Source organism: Oryctolagus cuniculus, chromosome 12 (assembly GCF_964237555.1).
Source record: "Oryctolagus cuniculus chromosome 12, mOryCun1.1, whole genome shotgun sequence".
Taxonomy (NCBI): domain Eukaryota; kingdom Metazoa; phylum Chordata; class Mammalia; order Lagomorpha; family Leporidae; genus Oryctolagus; species Oryctolagus cuniculus.
The window spans coordinates 102,418,366-102,435,827 of record NC_091443.1 but is presented as its reverse complement, the minus strand read 5'-3'; the positions used below and the strand labels follow the sequence as shown (position 1 = coordinate 102,435,827).

At 48.5% G+C, this 17,462-nt stretch overlaps 1 protein-coding gene across 8 annotated transcripts in view; it reads right to left on the bottom strand.

The window, feature by feature from the left end:
- The window catches only part of SH3GL3 (SH3 domain containing GRB2 like 3, endophilin A3), a 154,790-nt gene that overhangs the window by 21,607 nt on the left and 115,721 nt on the right, over positions 1-17,462 (bottom strand). For 2 of the 8 annotated variants that reach the window (XR_011381066.1, XR_011381067.1), the window contains exon 9: positions 956-1,149. The exons of the other annotated variants lie outside the window; for them this stretch is intronic. The gene's annotated coding sequence lies outside the window, so the exon portion shown is untranslated. The remainder of the gene's footprint in view (positions 1-955; positions 1,150-17,462) is intronic. 8 annotated transcript variants of the gene reach the window in all.

Here is a 17,462-nt window from a genome sequence, read left to right as displayed (position 1 = left end):
GGCCCAAGAGCTTGGGCCCCTGCACCTGAGTGGGAGATCGGGAAGAAGCTCCTGGCTCCTGGCTTCAGATCGGCGGCCAATTGGGGAGTGAAACAACAGATGGAAAACCTCTCTCTCTCTCTCTCTCTCTCTCTCTCTCTGTAACTCTGATTTGAAAATAAATAAATAAATCTTTTAAAAAAAAATCTTGTAAAAAATTCTAACTGCTTCAGAGGCACTCAGCATTTAACTCCTGGAGACAGCCTACAATTGGGCTCCGTGATCTGCACCCCCAGTGGAGAGGTAGAAAAACGGAGACAGTCAGAGGTTTGATCCAACTGAAGCAGAAGGGCCGAGGTTCTACCTCCGACCAGGGCTGGGGTGTTTGCTCTTGACCGCTCTGGCATGGACCGCTGGGAGTTTCTCCCCACCCATTTCTCAGCCAAGGGCTCCCAGGCCTCGGCAATGCTCCCCAGTAGCACACTCTCCCTACACCTCACCTGATCCCCAGGGGGCTCTGCCCAGGTCCCCGCCGGCCCACCCGGCCCACAGGGCTCTGCCTCTGTGCTGTCTTTCTTTGTCTGAGCTCCTGCTTCAAGACTTTGATGGGTCAAGGCTTTGACCATGCCACGTGGTACAAGAGACAGCCCGGGTTTCTCATTCATAGTCATTCACTCTCATTCTCTCTATGTCCCCTGCCCTCCTCCCTCTCTGTCTCTGCCCTACGCCAGGACACACAAGCTGTTCTCAAGGGAAGGATACGTGAAAGGAGCGCTGAAGTCACCAGCTCTTTTGTTGTACTTGACCTTGGGTTATTTTAAGACCATCAAAGGATCCCACTGACTCCCTTCTTCCCCTCTGCTGGCCTTGACTTTGGAAGCCACTGGTCTGGGCACCCCCGTGGGGTGGAAGAGAGAAGTCAGGCATACAACCACTGTCTCAACATGAGGTATGGAGTCCCCCGGAAGCTACTGACCTGAGGGGGGCTCTTGGTCTTAGTAAAATGCCCCACACCGCTGTGCCTTTTTGAGTTTTGTTCCCGCTTTTTATAGTTTCTCTCTCGCCTCCCTGGCGATCGGGTTGCCACCTGCCACTGTTCCTGCTGTCAGTGGGCCTTCCCGAAGCAGTCCCCCGGGACTTCCTAATCTGCTGGCTCCAGTCTGCTGTAGGCTGGGAAATCAGATAACCGGTTATGTAACATCAGTAGCCGCTCTGCCGGGGCTCTTACTCTGTAGTGAGTATGCTGCTCAGCTAATTTACATGATCTAGTTTAATCCTTAAGAGAATCCTGTGCGTAGGGATGACGAAGGGAAGCTCAGAGGGATGAGATGACAGAGCTGGCACCTGGGAGCCCCCAGATCTGACCGCAGCTGCTCCGTCCAACTCAGGAGTTCATCTCCTGCCAAGCTGGGTGAAAACCAGCCTTGGGACTTCGAAGTCCACTGCCAGGTCAGACCACTGTCAGACACGGGTGGGTGCTCACCTGTGAGACACCCTCTTTCCGGAACCGGAATGAGTCTATGCAGCCCCAACTCCCTTCACTTTCCCAGTGTAGGATCTCACCCTTTGGTAGCAACGTTATTTTGAAACTCATACAAGCATACTTCCAAAAGCTCATGGAAAACGGTATTGAACGTTAAATTGAGATTGGTGCAAACATTTTTTTTTTCTTTTGAGATCCACGAATAGTTTGGTTCAGAAGATGCATTTTCCATGAACTTCTGGAAGGAGTCTCGTCCTCTCCCGTTAGCTGACCGGGACACACACTGGTGCCTAATTCTGATAAATATCACAAAGCTTATTTCGCTCTACTCGTCTCCCGTTGGGAACTCCAGATCCCTGGGTCCTAGCTCTGGTGTAGGTGACCTCCGGTTCTGACTTTCTTGTCTGCAGACTTTTAGTCTGCATGTATGAGGGCTAAGTAGTAGTAAACCATGGGGGAAAGCCTAGTAAAGGGCTGCGAGGTGGGGCCAGTGCTGTGGCGCAGCGGGTTAAAACCCTGGCCTGAATCGCCAGCATCCCATATGGCGCCGGTTTGAGTCCCAGCTGCTTCTCTTCCAATCCAGCTCTCTGCTATGGCCTGGGAAAGCAGTAGAAGATGGCCCAAGTCCTTGGGCCCCCGCACCCACATGGGAGACCTGGAGGAAGCTCCTGGCTTCGGATCAGCGTAGCTCCGGCCGTTGCGCCCATCTGGGGAATGGACCAGCTGATGGAAGACCTTTCTCTCTGTCTCTACCTCTCTCTGTGTAACCCTGTCTTTCAAATAAATAAAATAAATCTTCAAAAAAAAAAAAAAAAAGGCTGCGAGGTGTCTTTCTAGAAGTGACAGCCCAGCGTTTCTCCGCGGGAGACGGGATGGATTGAAACCACTCATCAGTGGAACTCTGGCTCCCTCATTATTTCATATCAATCCTCCTCCGTTTACACAGGTGGCAGCAGGTGGCTGTCACCCACCAAGTCCCAGCCTGCACCTTTGCAAGCCATGGCCACTGAGACGACATCTTCAGACACTGCGGAAGCTGCAGCTTGTTTAATTGATGTATCAGCGCTTCTGGGAGGCGACCCCTCTACCACCACTGGGCCCTACGTTTGTGGATTGCTTTGGTCACTCCGGGTGACAGCAAAGGGAACGACAGAGAACAGCCATCAGAGGGAATAGGGGGGTGGTTTTCTGGTGGCTCGTGTGGCTATCAGCTTGCAGATGGAGCTCTCTTTGGCCTGCTCCTTGGGTTTTTTTTTAATATAAATTTTTTTTTTTTTGACAGGCAGAGTGGACAGTGAGAGAGAGACAGAGAGAGAAAGGTCTTCCTTTGCCGTTGGTTCACCCTCCAATGGCCGCCGCTGCAGCCGGCGCACCGCGCTGATCCGATGGCAGGAGCCAGGATCCAGGTGCTTTTCCTGGTCTCCCATGGGGTGCAGGGCCCAAGCACCTGGGCCATCCTCCACTGCACTCCCTGGCCATAGCAGAGAGCTGGCCTGGAAGAGGGGCAACCGGGACAGAATCCGGCGCCCCGACCGGGACTAGAACCCGGTGTGCCGGCGCCGCAAGGTGGAGGATTAGCCTATTGAGCCACGGCGCCAGCCTTTTAATATAATTTTTTAATATATTTATATAATAGATAAATTTAGATAAAGTTACCAGTACTTAAAAATCAGGGGATTTTGCAAAAAGGTGATTTCTGGCTTCTCTTGAAAATTCAGGAAGGCTGGTTACCCTGGGCCCACTTTCTCGGGAGAGGGTGGTGGTGGGCCATTGGCCGCCGCCTCCAGACAGGGCGAGTGGGTTATAGTTGAGGACAGACTGGTCTCTGTCATGCTCCTGATGTGGAGCTTGGTGTCAGCCACTCGCTCACCCCTGGCTGGCCCTGTCTTCTCATCCCCGTCCTGCCTCTCACTCCCATAACCTGGCATTAGAGGTGGCACCTGCAGACACACTCAGTGGACAACTAACTCCAGAGGGTGTCTGTCGGTCAGGTGGACACATGCAGGGAGTTCTATGGAACTGGACTGCTGCTATCCAGAAACAATCGACTTTTATGCTATCTTTTAGATGCAGTCATTTATACAGAATTATGAGTATCTAAAAATTAATATTTAGGTGATGGTATGGGATAGTTAAAAAAGTTCATGGAAAATGGAATTAAAAGATAAGTATACTTTGGTGGACAAACCTTTGAAATCCATGCCTATGAAAGATCTTCAACAAGTTCATGGAAGATGCATGTTATCAAAACACCATACATGAGTTTCAAAATTTTCTGCACCAAATTAATTTGTCTTTTAATTCCATTGGCCATGAACTTCCTGAAGCACCCTCATACTCATACGTAGAGGATGGTATTCGAAATTTTAGTTTGCAGATCAAAAGTACCATTACAGAATATATATTAGAAACAGTGACTTGATCAGCTCTTGTCCTGACTGTTGATGTACAATGTAATACTTTATCCATTTTAGTATTTTTTTTGTTCTAGTACTATTGGTTGAACTCTATAATTAACACACAATTATTCTTAGGTGTTTAAATTTTAACTGAAAAGTGATCTCTGTTAAATATAAGAGTGGGAATAAGAGAGGGAGGAGATGCACAATTTGGGACATGCTCAATCGGACTTGCCCCAAATGGTGGAGTTAGAAACGTGCCAGGGGATTCCAGTACAATCCCATCAAGGTGGCAAGTACCAATGCCATCTCACTGGTCCAAGTGATCAATTTCAGTTCACAATTGATCACACTGATAGGTCTAAGAGTCAAAGGGATCACACAAACAAGACTAGTGTCTGCTAATACTAACTGATAGAATCAAAAAGGGAGGGAACGATCCATCATGGGAAGCGGGATACACAGCAGACTTATAGAATGGCAGATGTCCTAAATAGCACTCTGGCCTCAGAATCATCCCTTAAGGCATTCGGATCTGGCTGAAGAGCCCATGAGAGTATTTTAGGCATAGAAAGCCAAGACACTCTGGGGAAAAAAAAAAAAAAAAAAAAAAAAAGAAGACCTAAATGAAAGATCTCAGTGAGTGAGATCCCAGTGGAAAGAACAGGGCCATCAAAGAAGGAGGTACCTTTCTCTGAAGGGAGGAGAGAACTTCCACTTTGACTATGACCCTGTCGGAATAAGATCGAAGTCAGCGAACCCAAAAGGCTTCCATAGCCTTGGCAACTCATGACTAGAGCCTAGGGAGATTACTGACGCCATAAACAAGAGTGTCAAATTGTTAAGTCAACAACAGGAGTCACTGTATACTTACTCCTCATGTGGGATCTGTCCTTAATGTGTTGTCCAATGTGAAGTAATGCTATAACTAGTACTGAAACAGTATTTTTACACTTTGTGTTTCTGTGTGGGTGCAAACTGATGAAATCTTTACTTAATATATACTAAATCGATCTTCTGTATATAAATATAATTGAAAATGAATCTTGATGTGAATGGAATGGGAGAGGGAGTGGGAGATGGGAGAGGTGCGAGGGGGAGGGAAATTATGGGGGGGGAAGCCACTGTAATCCATAAGATGTACTTTGGAAATTTATATTTACTAAATAAAAAAAGGAAAAATTTTTAAATGTGAGATAACATAGTCACACAACTACTTCAGCTAAGTAGTATCAAAATTCCCACAATTTAGAAGTTACATCTTAAGAGTTGTCAAAAACTCTTCTCACAGCCTATTTCAAGTTCAAGGAAACCATACTCCACAGTGAGAAACCCAACCTTCTAAAGCTTCCTTCGGAAGTGTCAATTCAGAAAAATAAGAAAGGGCCCCTTACCCTTTCTTGCATCAATGGCTACCAATCAACAGTAACAATCACAGTTCACTTCTTAAAAAATGTTAAATATAGAAAAGTTTACGGTACAACCTGAGTACTTTTCAAATTTTACAAAAAGACTGAGAATTAATAAGATGGAGAGATTGTAGCCACAGAATTTAGAGCTGATAAGTACAATGAAATGTTTTCAGTCTGATGCCTTCGTTTAGGAACAAATTGGCTCAGAGATACTAAGAAACTCACCCACAATCACACAGCTAATAACTGGCAGAATCTGAACCAGGACCTGGGACTCCTGTTTGCTGGTTTGTTTCTCTCTTGTCAATGACTCAGAGCCACTGCTGAGACTATGAAGACATGGATGTGGGGCTAACACAGCGTGTGTGTGTGTGTGTGTGTGTGTGTGTGTGTGTGTTGAGAGAGAGAGAGAGAGAGAGAGAGAGAGGGAGGTGGGGGAGGTCCAAAAGGAAAAGAGGGTAGGAAGGAAGAGAAACAGGGTGCACCTGCTGAGTGAGCAGCCACCTGTCAGCACTCTGTGAAATTTTTAATTTCCTCTTTGGAAATTCAGGCTGAAAATGCACAGATTTCTATTTGCAAAGCACATGCCTTCCTTACTCTTCAAACTTCACATTTCACTTTGGAGTAAATGTTTATTTTCTAATGTAATCCTAGAGATTTTACTCCAGTGAGGGGAGTGAGGGGAGCCCACACGAGTGTCGAGAAATTTATAAAAGCCCCTTTTATACTGAACGAGGGCTAGAATGTCTTAATACAAGTCATTGGAGAGATTTACTCTGACTCGCTCTGACATGCTTGCGACACATTTGTGTATCGGTCTCGGCCTACCCCATTTTTAAATTGACTCCAGTTTAAAGCGTATTAACCTTTAGTTGTGATTAACCTAGGGGTCATCAAAGAGTTCATGGAAAATGCGTAGTATGAAAATAAAACTGTGCATGGATTTCAAAAATATCTGTGCATCAAAATACGGCTGTCTTTTCATTTAATTTGCACAAACTTTTTGAAGTAGTCTTGGATGAAGTGGTAACTTTTTAAGATCAGAAAAATAAAAAACTTTCATAAATGAATCAGTTGGTAAAGAACATAAGGGGACTTTGTCATCTGATGCAGAAATTTGTAATTCAGGGGGCCGGCGCTGTAGCATAGCAGGTTGCACTGCCATTGGCAGCACCTGTATCCCACATGGACACTGGTTCAAGGCCTGACTGCTCCACTTCTGATCCAGCTCCCTGCTAATATGCCTGGGAGGGCAGCAGAGGACAGCCCAGGTCCTTGGGCCCCTGCACTCGCATGGGAGACCCAGAAGAAGCTCCTGGCTCCTGGCTCCTGGCTCCTGGCTGCAGATCAGCCCAGCTCCAGCCATTGAGGCCATTTGGGGAGAGAACCAGTGGATGGAAGACATCTCTCTTTCTCTCTCTCTCTCTCTCTCTCTCTCTCCCTCTCTATAACTCTGTCTTTCAAATAAATAAATAAATATCTTAAAAAAAAAGCCATGAAATTTATCATTCAGGAAGGCAGAACTTGGGGGCTGACAAGGCTTCCCCGAAGGGGTGGGGAAGATACCGGAGCACCCCTCTCAAGGGCCTGTGTGCTTCCATGTGCCTGGCCGCCTCGCCCCTTTGGGGACAGAGAGACTTTGTGCTGATGCAGCAGCATGACCCCAGGCTCACGGGCTTGGACAGGCAGCTGGTTCTCCCAGCCAAGGCCTGCACTTGGATTTTGTCTGCAATCCATCATCTCAACGGTGGGGCTCCCCCTCCTCTCTCCCTGGCCCACGTTGCTCCTTCCCGTAACCAGCCAGCAGTGCCTTTATCAAAGATTCCATCTCGTCCCACCGTGCACCCGGCCCCGGTGGCCTCCGTCCGTCCTTTCTTCTCCCTTCTCTCTTTTGTTTCTTTAGAAAGAAGAAATGATGAAGAAAATGTTCTTGGAATTCATTTCTGGCAAAGTCTTGCGAGCTTTGCTTTAAATTGTTAGTGAGATGCTTGACATTTTTCCTTTGCTTTATAAACATTATGTGCAAATCATTCAGGATCCTTAGGAAAGTGATTTCCCATTAAATGCAGGCTGTAAAATGCCATTTTCTTTTGAATCGGTGCCTCAGGAACAAACAGTACTGGGGGCCCCTTTTGACTCGCAGATTCTACCCAAAGTGCTTGCACTGCATGTGTGAGACGGGACTCAGATGAGGGCCAAGGACAGCTTCGCAGGCACAGCCCAGGGGACACGCCACAGAGGCACACGGTGGCACGCAGGGGATCCGGTGGCTGCACACGGAGCGTCCTGCAAAGCCTCCTTTGTACATCTGTGATCTCTGGCTGAGCAGCGCCCTTCTAACAACTTAATCCGCCCGGGGACTGAGCTACTGGCCAAGAAGGAGGGGACAGAAGTGCTGGCCCACACAGCCCGGATGGAGAAGCCAAAGAACTCACTGTCCTATCACTGTTTGCTTCTTCCAAGCCTGACGCACACAGCCAAATCCCTTTGCGACCACGTGCTGAACACAGACTCCCTGTTGTCATGAATCTTAGCCAGGCTCTTGAACATTTTGTCACCAGTATTTTGTTCTCAGTATTCCTTCTTTTAAAAATATTTTATTTGTTTATTTGAGAGGTAGAATTACAGACAGGGGAAGGGAGAAACAGAGAGAGAGGTCTCCCATCCACTGGGTCACTCCTCAAATGGCCACAGTGGTCGGAGTTGAACGAATCCAAAGCCAGGAGCCAGGAGATTCTTCCCAGTCTCTCACTTGGATGCAGGGGCCCAAGGACCTGGGTCATCTTCCACTGTTTTCCCAGGCCATAGCAGAGAGCTGGATCCAGAGAGGAGCAGCCGGGACTCGAACCGATGCCCATATTGGATGCCGGCACTGCAGGCAGAAACTTTGCCCACTATGCCACAGTGCGGCACCCCCCCCCCCAAGAATTCCTTCTTAATGACATAAAATAAAACATCCGGAAGGTGAGGCATCCAGATCTGCTACTTGCTGGCTCTGTGACCTTAAGAAAAATCTCATTTAACTTCTCTGTGCCTCAACTTACTGATCTGAAAAATGGGTATAAAATAGACTTAGGAGTTAAATACTCAGTTCAAAATCTAACCTGCATTAAGTACTCTGTAAGTGTAGCTGCAATTATCATTATATTATTATTTTTTACTGTTTCTTTCTTTTTTTTCTTTCTTTTTTTTTTTTTACAGGCAGAGTGGACAGTAAGAGAGAGACAGAGAGAAAGGTCTTCCTTTGCCGTTGGTTCACCCTCCAATGGCCGCTTCGGCCGGCGCGCTTCGGCCGGCGCACCGCGAGGACCCGAAGGCACGAGCCAGGTGCTTCTCCTGGTCTCCCATGCGGGTGTAGGGCCCAAGCACTTGGGCCATCCTCCACTGCACTCCCTGGCCACAGCAGAGAGCTGGCCTGGAAGAGGGGCAACCGGGACAGAATCCGGCGCCCCGACCAGGACTAGAACCCGGTGTGCCAGCGCCACAGGCGGAGGATTAGCCTAGTGAGCTGCGGCGCCGGCCCCACTGCTTCATTTTTATTATCACTTCTTTGTAGGCTGGTTATGAAGATGAAATAAGTTGTGGACAAGGATACTTCAAAAACTTCATGGAGAAATAAAGTTAAAAGGTAAGTTTTTCTGTTTGCAAAAGAATTTAAAATCCATGCATATTTTTCACGACACATATTCACCATGAACTTTTTGAGGATTCCTTGTTTATGCATAGATTTCAAATTTTTTTTGCATCCAAATAAATGTACTTTTTCATTTCATTTTTTTTCCATGAACTTTATCCATGAGCTTCTTTCCTAAATAAAACATCAGAAAAATAAGAGCTGGCTTGTTGCACGCTCATATGCCAGCTCCCCATGCCCTTAAGTGACACTTGAAATCAAAATTCTTCTAATTTAGGGCTCACCACTCTCCACGCCATCAGGATGAGAGGTCAAATCACAGGAAAGCTGCACTCCCTCCTGTGGCAAAGGAGAGCGTGGTGTCTGGGGAGCCTGGCTCCAGGTCCTGTCTCTAAGAAGCCGCCCCTGCCTGGGAGGGGGTGGAGACAGCCGGGCGTGGACTGGGCTCTGGGGTCCTGGGTTCAGCCTCACTCCAATTCATCGGGGTTAGAGGAGGCTGGAGGTGGACTCACACGCAAGGTTCTTATTTAACTTCTTTATATCCAACTACTTTCTAAACAGAAATTTTTGATGTGATTGTAGTAATATCCATATTCAAAATAAGGTTTTCAGACAATACATAGAAAGGAAAAGCCACAAAAAATAAAGAAACAATTACAAAACTCTGAGATGAAAGGGGACATTATTAAAAAATGATAGTGGAGCCATGGACACTGGGACTGTCCCAGGCCAAGCAGAGTGCACGGTTGTCCTGATCAGAGGGGCAGGGGAAGCAGAGGTGCTAACAGCCATCTCTCAGACGATGCTGGGCCGGCCCCTTACACTTGACATTGAGCTTCCCGGTAGCCAAGGCCGATGGAGACTAAGATGGGGTCCATCATGTCTTTAAAGGAAGTGTGCTGTCAGCGCTGCAGCTCACTAGGCTAATCCTCTGCCTGCGGCACCGGCACACCGGGTTCTAGCCCCGGTTGGGGCGCCGGATTCTGTCCCGGTGGCCCCTCTTCCAGGCCAGCTCTCTGCTGTGGCCCGGGAGTGCAGTGGAGGATGACCCAAGTCCTTGGGCCCTGCACCCCATGGGAGACCAGGAGAAGTACCTGGCTCCTGCCATCGGATCAGCGCGGTGCACTGGCCGCAGTGCACTGGCCGCGGCAGCCATTGGAGGGTGAACCAACAGCAAAGGAAGACCTTTCTCTCTGTCTCTCTCTCTCACTGTCCACTCTGCTTGTCAAAAAAAAAAAAAAAAAAAAAAAAAGGAAGTGTCATCATGATACTCTTATAATTTTGTGTCTTTCTTTTCCATCTGCCATACCATCAATATGTTCATGTTTCAATATAATCCCCATATTAACACATTTGAATAGTGGCACAATATCCCATGTGATATACATAATCTGCTGGCCTATTAGCCTACCATTGGTAAGTATATCTAAATAAGAGTTGCTGTTAGGTTGTTCCCATTTTTATCACCTTAGTCTTCTAGATAGTGCTATAACAAATATGTAAGAATGCACTTCATTTAAACACATCCTTAGGATACATTTCCAGGAAGGAAGCTATTAAGGATGCATAAGCATTTGACAGATGCTATAATGACATATGTCAAGGGTTAGCAAATTGTGGCAGAGCCAACTAATGGTTTCTAATGCTTTTTTCCTTTTTTTTAAGATTTATTTATTTATTTGAAAGTCGGAGTTACACAGAGAGAGGAGAGGCAGAGAGAGAGGTCTTCCATCCACTGGTTTACTCCTTAGTTGGCCACAATGGTTGGAGCTGAGCTGATCCGAAGCCAGGAGCCAGGAGATTCCTCCTGGTCCCCCACATGGGTACAAGGGCCCAAGCACCCGGGACACCCTCCGCTGCCTTCCCAGGCCACAGCAGAGAGCTGGATTGGAAGTGGAGCAACCGGGACTCGAACCGGCGCCCATATGGGATGCTGGCACTGCAGGCAGCAGCTTCACCCGCTGCGCCACAGCCCCGGCCCCTCTAACGCTTTTTACAATTCTATTTATTTGAGAGACCGAGAGTGAGGGCACACTCCTTTTCACTGGTTCATTCTCCACATGCTTACAGCAGCCTCTGGCTTCAGCCTAAGCCGGGAGCCAGGGACTCCTCTAGGTCTCCCAGGTGGGTGGTGGGGACCAGTCACGGAGGTCAGCACTGCTGCTGCCCACGGTGTGCGTCGGCAGGAAGGTATCTTTCAGAGCAGGAGGCAGTCTTGGAGCCCAGGCACTGCAGTGTGGGATGCACATGTCCCAAGCCGTGTCTTAACCGCAGGCCAATGCCTGCCCCTAGATAATATTTTAATGCAACGCAGTCACGCCTGTTCATTTATATATTGTCTGTGGATGCTTATGCGTTATGCCAACAGAGTTGAGTTGGTGTAACAGTGACGGTATTGCTCAGAAGGACCATGAAGGGGCCGGCACTGTGGCATAGCGGGTTAAAGCCCTGGCCTGCAGGGCCGGCATCCCATATGGGCGCAGGTTCTAGCCCCGGCTGCTCCTCTTCTGATCCAGCTCTCTGCTATGGCCTGGGAAAGCAGTAGAAGATGGCCCAAGTCCTTGGGCCCCTGCACCCACGTAGGAGACCCAGAAGAAGCTCCTGGCTCCTGGCTTCAGATCGGCCCAGCTCCAGCCATTGCGGCCATCTGGGGAGTGAACCAGCAGATGGAAGACCTCTCTCTCTCTCTGTCTCTTCCTCTCTCTGTAACTCTGTCTTTCAAATAAATAAAATAAAGCTTAAAAAAAAAAAAAAAGGAGGAGCATGAATCCTAAAATGTTCACTCTGGGATCCTGTACCTAGAAAGCTATCCTAATATACATCCCAACATTGCTTTTGGGAATGCACCCGGTACCACATTCTAACAGAAACGAATTATTTGGAACCCTACGGGGAGGGCAGTGAGTGACAGACAGGCATTTTCTTCCACGATAAGTCTGGAGTAAATGTCTCTACTACAGAGAGCCAGCTGGCCACCCACGCCTTCTCCTTTCTCCTACAGCGCTGCGATCATGGTCAGGAGGGGGAGTGTCCAGCTCGCCTCCCCACAGCCTTTGCAGCCAGGTGTGTCACATGACTGAGTCCTTGCCTGTGGGATGGGAGTGGAGTGGGGAGAGCCACATCAGACTCATTTCCCTAAGAATAAATCTCTGGGGGCCAGTGCTGTGGTGTAGTGGGTAAAGCTGCTGCCTGCAGTGGTGGCATCCCATATGGGCGCAGGTTCAAGTCCCAGCTACTCCACTTCTGATCCAGCTCTCTGCTATGGCCTGGGAAAGCAGTGGAAGATGGCCCAAGTCTTTGGACCCCTGCGCCCACATGGGAGACCCAGAAGATGCTCCTGGCTCCTGGCTTTGGATCGGTGCAGCTCCGGCCATTGCAGCCAACTGGAGAGTGAATGAGTGGATGGAAGACCCCCCCCCCCTTTCTCAACCTCTCTCTCTCTTTCTCTCTCTCCCTCTCCTTCTCTCTGTGTGTAACTATGACTTTCAAATAAATAAATAAATCTTTAAAATATATATAAATTTATATATCTATATATATTTATAAATACATATGTATATATTTTTAAAGAGCAAATCTCTGGGCTGGGCATTTGGCCTAGTGCTTGAGACACCATTGTCCCACCTCTGACTACCTGGGTTCACCTTCCAGTTCCAGCTCCTCGCTCCAGCTTTCTGCTAATTCAGGCCTTGGGAGGCAGGGGGTGATGCCTCAAGTAGTTGGGTCCCTGTTATCCCCACAGCAGACTGGGACTGAGTTCTAGGACCCCAGCTTCAGCCGAAGTCCAGCCCCTGTTGAGAGCGTTCGGGGAGAGAACAGTGGGTGCAAGCTTGCTCTCTGTCCACTCACTCTCTCTCCACCTCCCAAATAAATTAATACATAAAAATCATTTTAAAAAGAATCAATCTCTGGTCGTGAGCTTCCACGCTTAATCCCTATCTTGTTTGAACCTTTTCTTTCTCGAGTCTACAGTAGCTACCACCACCCCAAAGTATTACAGAAACCAGCACCAGAAGTGGGGTGTTGCCAACACGTGATCTAAACCTGGAGGCGGTGACTCAGTGGGCAGGCAGTGGTGGAGAGGAAACATGTGGAAGCCGGTGACCCCTCCTGGGGTACGGCCACACATTTGCTAAAACGTTTGCTTATGGGAACTTTGAAAGCGGACCACCTACCAAGCGCTCTAAAGACAGGAGTCAGATAAAGGCCGAACGCTGGTGAGCATGAGCTCCTCGTTGATGTGCCCAGCAACTTACTGCAGGAAACACAGGCCCTGTGCAGTTTGCAAGTCAAGATAAAGAGGAGAAGGAACGATCTGAGGCCGGGTCCTGGCACACCAGCAAGGCCCCCTGCTTCTGTCCCCGAAGAATAAGAAGGTGCACGGGTTGCTGTCCCAAGTTGCTCTGAGAGTCCTCCAGGGAACAAAGGAAGCCCAGGCAGGCACTGTGGCACAGCGGGTTTAGCTCCTACTTGCAATGCCAGCCTCCCAGATGGGAGTACCTGTTCGTGTCCCGGCTTCCTGGCTGCTCTGCTTCTGATGCGGCTTTCTGATAACATGTCTGGGAAAGCAGCAATGATGGCTCAAGTACTTGGGCCCCTGCCACCCACGTGGGAGACCTGGATGGAGCTCCTGGCTGCTGGCTTCCACCTGGCCCAGCCCTGGCCATTGCAGCCATTTGGGGAATGAATCAGCAGATGAAAGAGCTCCTCTCTCTCTCTCTCTCTCTCTCTCTCCCTCTCTCCCTCTCTCCCTCTCTCCCTCTCTCCCTCTCTCCTCTGCATCTCAAATAAATAAATAAACCTTTGAAAAAAGAACATAGGAAGCCAGTTGAGTGGCAAAGGTTAAAGCCATTGCCTTCCCATTCAACTATGTTGTCTCAGTGGTCTCCAAGTAGCCTCCGAACGAGAGCTGCACATGAGTTAGACAAGCAAGGAGAGACATGGAGTGGTCAAAAGAGCTACAGTTAAGAAACAGCCTTGGGCCGGCGCCGTGGCTCACTTGGTTAATCCTCTGCCTGTGGTGCCAGCATCCCATATGGGCGCCGGGTTCTAGTCCCGGCTGCTCCTCTTCCAGTCCAGCTCTCCGCTGTGGCCCAGGAGGGCGGTGGAGGATGGCCCAAGTGCCTGGGCCCTGTGCCCGCATGGGAGACCAGGAGGAAGCACCTGGCTCCTGGCTTCAGATCGGCACAGTGTGCCAGCCGTAGCGGCCATTTGGGGGGTGAACCAATGGAAGTAAGATCTCTCTCTCTCTCTCTCTCTCTCTCTCACTGTCTAAATCTGCCTGTCAATAAATAAATACATCTTTAAAAAATGTAAAGTGAAAATTAGTACCATGTGTTTTAAAGAGACTGCGACTGTGACAGCGATGATGATGGAAAATGTGCAGTTTTATTAAGTTGACTTAGATACTATTGCCTGCAAAAGGCTCTAAACCTGAGGCCTGCATTCTCTGCTAAAACTGGACATTAAAAACATTCCACGTCAAAATTGTGGCTCTGGGGGCCAGCACTGTGGTGTGGTAGGCTAAGCCTCTGCCTGCAGCACCAGTATCCCATATGGGCACCGATTCGGGTCCTGGCTGCTCCTCCTCTGATCCAGCTCTCTGCTAATGGCCTGGGAATACAATGGAAGATGGCTCAAGTGCTTGGGCTCCTGCACCACTCCCGGATGGAGTTCCAGGATCCTGGCTTCAGCCTGGCTCAACAATAGCCATGCAGTCACTTGGGGAGTGAACCAGCGAGGGAAGATTCCCTCTCTCTCTCTCTTAGTCTCTCTATCTATATCTCTCTATCTTTATCTCTATCTCTAGCCATCTATCTCTGTCTCTGTAATTTTGCCCTTCAAATACGTTTTGAAATATTTTTTAAAAAGTCCATGGAAAATAGAAGTAAAAGATTAGTTGATTCTAGTGCAAAAAAATTCTGAAATCCATGCATACACCAGGTCTTCAAAAAGTTCTGAAAAATGTGTACTATGAACAAAACCTTCTGAAGTAGACGTCAGAGGGGCGGGCTTTGGTGCATCAGATAAAGATGTGGATGCCCACATCTTATACCCAAGTGCCTGGTTTGAGCCCTGCTACTCTGCTTCCAATCCAGCTTCCTGCTAATGTGCACCCTGGAGGCAGCAGGTGAGGGCTCAAGCGCTCGGGTCCTTGTCATTCACGTGGGAGACCCAGCCTGAGTTCCAGGCTTCTGGTTTCTGCCTGGCTCAATCCTTGCCATCACAGGCATTGAAGAGTGAGCCAGTAGATCAAAGATCTCCCTCCCTGAGCCCCCTCCCCTGTCTCTCCGTCTTTCAAATAAAACAAAAAACAAATGTTCACAGGTAGATACCAGATCTGAACAACCGTACAAGGGGATAAGAAGCAATGCAGGCACCAACAGGAGACTTCTTAGAAGTGTAATGTGGCCGGCGCCGCGGCTCACTAGGCTAATCCTCCGCCTTGCGGCGCCGGCACATTGAGTTCTAGTCCCAGTCAGGGCACCGGATTCTGTCCCGGTTGCCCCTCTTCCAGGCCAGCTCTCTGCTGTGGCCAGGGAGTGCAGTGAAGGATGGCTCAAGTCCTTGGGCCCTGCACCCCATGGGAGACCAGGAAAAGCACCTGGCTCCTGGCTTCGGATCATCGCGATGCGCCTGCCGCAGCGCGCCGGCCATGGTGGCCATTGGAGGGTGAACCAACGGCAAAAGGAAGACCTTTCTCTCTGTCTCTCTCTCTCTCTCACTATCCACTCTGCCTGTCAAAAAAAAAAAAAAAGTGTAATGTAATTACTCATATAATAAAAATCTTAGAAATGTGAACACTGGGGTGGTAGGCCTTCCCAAAACGTCCACTTCCTAACCTTCAGAATGTGTGACCATGTTGCCTTACATTGCAAAAGCAGAATGTGTAGACAGGATTACAGGACAGACTTTGAGAGGGGGAGGTTCCACCCGAGTGTGGAGCCTGGCCCAAAGTAATCAGAGAATCACGTGTGAGGGCCTGATGCAATCACACGAGCCCATCAGTTAAGGATGAGGAGTCAGAGGGAGGCAGGGAGATGTGACCCCCCACCCCGGAAGTGTAATACAGAGCATACACTTGTGTTATCTTCAGCCACATTGGTTCCCATGCGAAACTAATACAACCAGACCAAGAAATTCGGCAGATGGGCTAAGTAACTGAATGGTGCGATCCAAACGAAACGCAAAGGCGACAGACACTTCCTCAGAGGACCCAGATGGAAAAGCAGGAGAGGGCGAGACCCAGGGAGGAAGCCAGAAGTTTCAGCTTCTACCTGGAGTTCAAAGGTGGGCAAATCAAGAGAACAGAGAAGCAGGCATTTATGGAAGGGAAGAATAAGCCCCGTATTTAAAACAATATGGCAATTAAACTACAAGGGTCGAGGAGCCCGCAGGAAGGGAGGGAATGCCACCAGTCTCGCCACACTCCTGACACACCTTCTAGGAAAAACGGGATAACCCACAGTTATCACCAGAGATTTCAATATTTCTTACCCTAACATAATAGAAAAGAAACGCGAGAAAGCCGGTAAGGATGTGTAAGGCTTGAACAACAATATCATACAACTTGACATAATTGACATTTTTTCCTGATCGACATGTATAGAATGCTCCACTCAACAAGAAGAGAACACACTTCTTTTCAAGTGCACAGAGAACTTTTACCAAGATGGATCCCAGTCTGAGCCATAAAGCAAGTTTCAAAAAGTCTGAGAGAACTGTTATCTGACCAAAAATGGAATTAATTAGAAATCTAAGAGAGATATCTGGAAAATACCCACATATATGGAAACAAAATAACACCCTTCAAAAAAACCAGGAGTTAGGGAAAATATCAAAGTGAAATTAGAAAGTCTCTCTTTTTTTTTTTTTTAAGATTTCATTTATTTATTTGAGAGATAGAGTTACAAACAGAGAGAAGGAGAGAGAGAGAGTCTTCCATCCGCTGGTTCACTCCCCAGATGGCTACCACAGCCAGAGCTGGGCTGATCTGAAGCCAGGAGCCAGGAGCTTCTTCCAGGTCTCCCACGCAGGTGCAGGGGCCCAAGGACCTGGGCCATCTTCTGCTTCTTTCCCAGGCCACAGCAGAGAGGTGGATCAGAAGAGGAGCAGCCGGGACCTGAATCAGCACCCAAATGGGATGGGATGCCGGCACCACAGGTGGGGGCTTAGCCACAGCACTGGCCCCAAGAAAGTCTTTTGAATCAAGGGGAGAAATGAAAGCACAACATTGAAACCCGAGAGATGCAGCTGATGTAGAACTTACAGGGGAACCGAGTACACTGAACACATTTACAACACCAGGAAAGAAGAAGGGACTCAGTGAGCTCAGAGCTGCCACCAGACACTCGAGGAAGAGCAAACGACATCCAACGCAATCAGAACATCAAAGCAGGTATCAATGCAGCAGAGAGAACTTCTTTGAGAAGTTCAACACAGTTGATAAAATGATCAAGAAAAGAGGGAAGGCACAATGTACAAAGTTCAGAAATGAATGAGGCCGGCGCCGCGGCTCACTAGGCTAATCCTCCGCCTAGCGGTGCCGGCACACC